The sequence below is a fragment of the Miscanthus floridulus genome, chromosome 8, assembly GCF_019320115.1.
Source record: "Miscanthus floridulus cultivar M001 chromosome 8, ASM1932011v1, whole genome shotgun sequence".
In the NCBI taxonomy this organism is placed as follows: domain Eukaryota; kingdom Viridiplantae; phylum Streptophyta; class Magnoliopsida; order Poales; family Poaceae; genus Miscanthus; species Miscanthus floridulus.
Window position 1 is genome coordinate 83617245 of NC_089587.1, and position 7782 is coordinate 83625026.

Sequence of the window (7782 nt, forward strand, 5' to 3'; positions counted from 1 at the left end):
TCACAGCTGCAAAAGTTTACAAAGAGAGAGACATAGTTATAAATAAGCAGTGGTGAAACCTAGGTAGCAAAAATGAGGTCTATCATAGTGACCATAAATAATAACTAAAGTATATGAAATTATGAAACATACCAAAAATAAAAACACAATCTAAAATATATAGTAAATTACAAACAATAGTTTTATATTTACCTCAACTTGCGCTTTGGAAGCATGTAACTTCTTTGGAGGACATTCTGCTTCTGTTTGTATAGAACTTGAATTTTTGGAACTAGAATCAGCTTCTGCACCATCAACAACCCTGGAGCGCTTATTTTTCTTACATGAGTATTGAAGAAGAGGTGAAGATCAAATCACTTTAAGCCCATTTAGAGCATCAGTTGTAGACGTCAATTGCTAATCTTCGGTAGTCATCACTGAACAGTGAAGAGCTAACTACTATATGGGTAGATTGAGAGAAGGCTGCAAAGATCCTTACAGCCGGTCTCTAAGCGAACCCCCTTAATCACAAAACTTCTACTAGCACCTAGATCGAGCAGCCCCCGCTGTGCTTTGATGCCGGTAGTACCCAATCTTAAAGGCCTTCTCCCAACACGGCTGCTGCCGCAGGAGGAGTTGGAGAAGGAGTGCCATGGCGATGAAAAAAATATAGATGGTTGGCTCAAGAGCTTTGTCTGTATCTAAGAAGGAAGGAGTGTGTGGATTGCCATGAAGCGCATCCAACCCTGGCTTAAATAGGCCAACCTTGAAGATGGAGAAGCAGACAGGGGCAGTTAATATAAGCATCAGGGAAGACGAGGCATACTCCATAGGAAAGTAATGGTGATGCAACTATGTTGTTGGTAGTTGGGAAATGGGGAAATAACATACGCTAAATTTACTACTGCCGGTACACCAAATGGTCATGTAGAGTCGGCAGCCATAACGCCTATCCTAGTCAGCTCGGTGTTCCAAATGACGGTGGAATTCAACCCCACTACCATCACCGCATTGATGGTTTCACTATTGGTTTCATTCCTTAGGAGGCCTCCCTATCGGTCCAACTGACGGTGGAAGTATCACACTAACACTTTTATCGCTATGATAGTGAAAAGTGTCGATAGTGATAAGTCAATCTGTAGTAGTGAGTAGGCTTGGGAGCTGAACTAAGAATACTGGAATTGGACACCACATGTGTCGTGGCTCCCGTGTCGAGGAACTAGTTGCCACCGCTGCCGTCGGGGTTGTTGATGGACATGCCATTGAGTGCAGAGTAGAGGCCGGCCGGTAGGGACCCTGGGTGCTGGTGCAGAGGGCAGGATCGTGAGGAGGCGGCGGGGTCAAGAGTGCCGCCATGGTTTGCATAGGGTTGACGCCGGGTTGTGATCCGAGGACACTGGGCAGCCAGGCGTTCATGGGCCTTGCCTGAACAACGCCTTGCCATGGGTTGTAGGCCGTGGCCCATGGTGGCAGCGGCGCGTCAGCGTGTGGCGCAGGGTGGCCACCGACTGGTGCGCTCTGGCCACTAGAGTTGTTCTAGTGATTGCGACCATTAGAAGCCTTGCGCTTCTTGCTACGATCATTGGCAATGGTGTTGTGTGCCTGAGGTGGAGGTGGGGACGGCGCGATAGGCCTAGTCACAGTGGATGTGGTGGCAGCCGCAAGGAGCGCCATCTGTGCCTCCATCTAGAGAGAGTGCCGGATGAGATGTTCCTCCTGTAGCAAATAGGATTTGGTGTAGAGGAAGGTGGGCGGTAGTGACATGGTGGACAAAATAGCAATGGCTTGGTTGGACTTGTTGTTCAAGCCACGCAAGGTGTGGGGGTATAGCCCTCGGTATCCACAAGACAAGACATGGGCCACACCATCAGAGGTGGCCCAGCCCACAAGATCAACGCGTGCACCGCAAGATATTGTATAGTACCAAATAGGATACTTTCCTTGTAACCCTACCCCTCCAGACTATATAAGGAGAGGTAGGGGTCCCCTAGCAGACAAGATATATACATCTACATACACGTGATATCATACGATAGCTAATACAAACCAACAGACCATAGGAGTAGGGTATTACGTCATACTGATGGCCTAAACTTGTCTAACTCGTGTGTCTCTGTTGCCTTCTTGTTCTTGATCTCACGCTTCTCTATCGATCAATCTACCTTCATGGGATACCCCTCGGAGGACTACCGACGATATTTTGTCAACAGTTGGCACGCTAGGTAGGGGCTTGCGTGTTGTTTCCTAGTCGAACAAGATGGCTTTTTCCGTAGGCTCTTCATTCCTCCCATAGCCTGGCCAGATCTTCATGGTCGGATCGATCTCGTGTATCGTCAATGCTGATGGAGCCAGAGAGCTCCTCGAGCTGGTGCAGATCGATTCTACGCCGATCACCCCCACACCTGTGACTACAGATCTGATCTCGGAACCACCTCTGAGGTCGCCTTCATCAACAACTCGCCGCCTGCTTCCTCGCTACCAGAGGAGGCAGATCAACAACAATGATCTGATCGCATCGATCGATTAGGTTGTTCTGAAGCTCGCCTATTGCCTCTCCATCACCGAATCGGCTCTGGACATTCTGGTTCAGCGCCAACCACCCTTTGATCCAGATCTATCGAAGGCTGCTCGAAAAACTCTAGGGGCTACGGCCCTACCATTTGGGTTCACCAACATCGCTGCCGCTTACCAAGATGCCCTAAGGGGTAGATTCGCCGACCAGGTTGGAGACATCCATCCTCTCACCGGCCAGATAGCGTCATACGCCGCCGACCAGACGTTATGTCTAAAGCTAAGTCATGCTTTAATATTTTTCTAAAGATTCTCCAATCTTCGTTAATCGCCATAATGTTTCTCCGAGCTATTTTCTCCATGTTTGCTCTCTAAACGATTTTCCGAACGCCCAAACAGTCCTGTTGATGCTCGAACACCTCTAGAGACGGCCTTGTCTCTGTCTCCTCCCTACACGTGCACGAGCGTCTACCCTCTGCGTTATGGGTGGTCGGTAGCGGCTCCTTAGCGACGCTTGTTCCTCCTACACGTGCATGGGCTCCGCGCTCCATGTTATGGTTAACAGGCTAGCTAGGGCTAGAGACTCAGCTATACACTAACTGTTCAGGCGGTTTATATTAAATACATCTTCACACCAACTATTTGCCGAGCTACTTACGCTATTTCATCGCCATTGTTGATTTTTCTCTAGAGTTCATATATTTTTACATCATGTACTACCCATTCTACATATTTGTGTCGTAGGATCATCGTCCAGGTGATCAGATCACCTGGTGCTTGGACTTCACCACCGATCAACTGGTCGGAACGCTAGGTCCATAGACTTCGTCGCCGACCAGTTGGTCAGACTGTTCGCCGATCGCTTCTACTCAATGTTCACTTTGTCGCCGACCAGTTGACCAGACTGTTCGTCGCTCGTGCATCATCGCCAGCTACGTCAGTTACTCCTCGGCCCTCAGATTCTTCGTGCTAGAGGACTAAGTGGGCATACTTCACCCCACTTCACCTTGCGGACATCGCTAGCTACGCCGGGGACTCCTCGGTGCTCGGACGTCACCAGTGGCGCCGAGGACTCCTTGGTGCTCGGACATCGCCAGCTACGCCGGGAACTCCTCGGTGCTCGGACATCGCCACCTACGCCGGGGACTCCTCGGTGCTCGGACATTGGCAGCGACGCCGGGGACTCCTCGGTGCTCGAATGCCGCCAGCGACTCCTCGGTGCTCGGACATCGCAAGCTATGCCAGGGACTCCTCGGTGAAATCGTCAGCCACGCCGGGAACACCTCGATGCTCGGACATCGCTAGCTACGCCGAGGACTCCTCGGTGCTCGGACATCCAGGGACTCCTCGGTGCTCGGACGTCCGGGGACTCCTCGGTGCTCGGATGTCGCCAGCTATGCTGGGGACTCCCTTGATGGTCGGATGTTGCTATGCCCCATTGGTGTGCTATCAAGCTGCTCCATGCTATTCGGATCAGGGTGCTGATCTTGGGCAGCACATCTGGGGTCTTGATACGCACATGTCGGATCACATCGGCAAAGCTTTCAGACTTCTTTTCTTTGACCCTGCTATAAGATTCATTCTTCATCTTCCAGCAGGCTCGGGGACTAAGTGGGCACACTTCACCTTACGGTGAATGTGCGCTTTTCTCATCTCGAGGCTACGCCTGGGGACTGGCTGCCTGCTCAGCTGTTCTTCTATTTTTGACCCTGGCACCACGTGACTACATCACCTACTGTCAGGCTCGGGGACTAGCTGTGGGGGTATGGCCCCCGGTATTCACAAGACAAGACATGGGCCGCACCATCAGAGGTGGCCCAGCTCACAAGATCAAGGCGTGCACAGCGCTGCTCGGCGTGCACCACAAGATATTGTATAGTACCAAATATGATACTTTCCTTGTAACCCTACCCCTCCAGACTATATAAGGAGAGGTAGGGGTCCCCTAGCTGACATGATACATACATCTACATACACGCGATATCATACGATAGCTAATACAAACCAACAGACCACAGGAGTAGGGTATTACGTCATACTGACGGCCTGAACCTGTCTAACTCGTGTGTCTCTGTTGCCTTCTTGTTCTTGATCTCACGCTTCTTTGCCGATCAATCTATCTTCGTGGGATACCCCTCGGAGGACTGTCGACGATATTCTGTCGACACAAGGTGTTGATGACGAGTGCCGGGTCAGAGACGGCGGCGCCGCAGTCGTAAAGAGTGTCGGTGAGGCGTTTGAGATGGCCACAATACTCGTTGATGTTCATGTCGCCCTGAAACAGGCTGTGGAACTCCTGCTGAGCATAGACGGCGCGTTGGAGACTGTTGTCGAGGAATTGCCCTGTGATTGCCGTCCACACGGAGTAGGCGGTGGAGCCCGGCATGTTGACGTCGTTCCAGATCTCCTTGGACACGGTGGAGTAGAGCCAGGAGACGATGCTGGCGTCGACCTGGAGCCACTCCAAATCGTTGTTCATGGCGGTGGCGTCAACCGTGCCGTCGATGTGGTTGACGAGGCCAAATTTCTTGAACGTGAGCTTGAGGAAGGAACGCCACTGCCGGAAGTTGCTGTTGTCGGAGGAGAGGGTGACGGGAATGTGGCTGCGGATGTTGAGCAGCATGAGGGTGGAGGTTGAGGGAGGAGCAGGGTCGTTGGCCACAGCGAAGGGATTGGTGCCGGCGGAAGAGTTGGAGCCGGGAGGACACTGCCATGGCCAGGAGCAGCAGAAGGTGGAGATTTGGATCAAGACTAGACTGAAGATACCATGTAAGAGAGGAGAATGCTCGAGTTCATTCATTGACAGTGTACAGGTACATATACATGATCTGGTCACTGCTAGCCAAGCGATGCTAACTACTTCCTGCAAGCCAGCCTACAAGCCAGGGTCAGCTGGATAATAGGGCGCAAGCACTAGCAGTTTGACTTACAACTAACTAACTGAAGGAGCTGATCCTACTGCTATCTGACTGACGCCTGTAGAATCGGTCACTGGCAGCCATGTTGGAAACTTGGAATATCCACTACACTTGTTCTTTGAGACTCTGATCCCACTTTCTGTGTTCTTGCAATAACAGTGAAGAGCATTATTAGACAATTCATGATTTTTTTTTTGTTTGTAAATATGAAAAGCTGAATTATACCAGTTTGAGTTTTCTAGTTGCCACCAACATAAGCAAAACATGTCAGGACTGATCAGGCACGAAGTACTGAAGTTGCCAGTTAAACTACGAGAGATCTAAGTTGTGATTACTGGTCCTAAATGACAGTATGGTTTTTGTTCTTCAGAATTACAAAAAATATTGATAATTTCAATACGTATTAAGAATATGTACTTTAAGTCTTTATGCAAAACCTCAGCTATGGGAAACCTTGATTTAGCAGTAGAATTAATCAGGAATCAAGAAATAAAGCTGCTCCATGATTTGGAATGCACATTGGTGCTTGGATTGTTGCGGTATATATTTTGGATCAGTAGGTGTAAGCACAGGATCAAAATATACTTAATGTGATGATTTTCCCTAGCACCCATGAGACAAATATATAAGTGCAAAAAGTCAAAGGATATCTCTGACCAAATCTCACCAAATTGACCAAGATTATAGAAGTATAGAGTAGCACATGAATGGATCAGTAATACAGCTACGTGAATCTCAGCATGAAACTAGACATTAATTCAAACGTAGGAGAAAGAATTAAACATTCTAAGAGTTCACAGCAAGATCACAATCACACGCAATGCTTCCTTATCTGAGCCTTTAATCGGAAAAGCTACATAGCAGAACATTAAGGAGATTTATGATTCCTACGGCTCCAACAAGAACTCTGGATCTATGTCCCAATGCAGCAAAACAAGAATTAAGCTGCTCTAATCTAGCTCGCAATGCAAGCCTGCAACACGCGTGGCTTGGGAGGCCAAGAAAGTCAGAAACTCTGAGCGAGCAGCCGAGCAATGCTTCACGACATGAGATTGTAGATTGAGGAACGGGTTGGGGACTGGGGAGCCTGACCTGATCAGAGCAGAGGAGGCTCGAGGCAGGCAAGCTGGCCGCAGGTAAGGATGAAAACGGAAAGGAAATATCTCGAACCGAATCGCATCGTTTTCTACATTTGTCCCGAGCGAATTCGTATTTTCGGACAAAATACGGAATACTAAATTCGAATTCGAAATACGGAATACTAAATTCGAAATCGGATCGAATTCGGTTTAGGCTTTGTTCGACCGATTTCTACTTTTCTACATTTTATTCAGAGTCTTCCGTATTCTAAATTCGGTTCGAACCGAATTTGGTCCAGCAACTCTCTTCCTTCCCTCGTCGGCTTCGACTGCGACCTTGCGTCTGGAGCCCCTGCGGCGGCGCTATCCTGGTGGCTCATGCCCAGGCGGCGGCGCCCTACCAGTGCCCCGCGCCCCGTGGCACATTTGCTCGGCCAGTCGCGCCCTCGCGGCTGCTACGGTGCCAGCGCCTGGCTCGACGGCAGCGGCCCCGCCACGAGCCGAGCCCTGGCGGCCGCGAGCTCGCCGGTGGCCTCACCCACGCCTCCGCCCCGCCCTTGCTGACAGCCTCGTCGGTGCCTCTGCCCCCCTCTAGCCGAGCCCTGGTCGCCACGGTCTCGCCTTCGCCCCCGTCCCGCCCGAAGCCCAGCAGCCATGCTCACGCGTGCCCCCGCATCCGGCCCCGTGACCTGGCAGCCGTGCCAACTGGCGCTCCGGCAATCGCGAGTAGCCTCGGCAGCCGCGGTGGCGGTGCCCGCTCACGCCCCGGCAGAGCTCAACCGCGCCCGCACCCCGGCGTCCATGTTTGCCGCTGGGGGAGAAGTCGCCTACGACCTGATCTCGATGGAGGAAACTCGATCCGTGCGGAGGTCGGTCCGAGGAAGGTCAGCGTGTGCGAACGCGAGGCAGAAGTAGAGTCGGCAGAGAAAGTGGAAGCACCGAGGGGATGGTGCTGGATGGCTGGGCTCTGATGGATCTTTTAGGCAGTGTCGATCTTTTATTTGCTAGCGGGCCCTACATGTTTAGCCCAATCAAGTCTCAGTATTTGTGTTGCTTGAGAGCACCCGAGAAGCTCACATTTTTACACTTCATTTTCACATTTCTACACATTTTTGTCGTACATCCATTTTTCATAGAGTTATAAACTGTTTAATCGATGTTTAGATCATGCACATGTTAGTTGTGAACTTGTTATGTATTTGGTCGTGCACTTGTTTAATGCTATGCACTGTGGGTCGGTATTTCGTATTGAATTTTCGTATACCGACCGTGTTCGACATAATTCCGCTCGAATT

At 50.5% G+C, this 7782-nt stretch overlaps 1 pseudogene; it reads right to left on the reverse strand.

Moving 5' to 3' along the window:
* Positions 1-5113, reverse strand: LOC136469499 (uncharacterized; annotated as a pseudogene).
* Positions 5114-7782: the final 2669 nt, after the last annotated feature.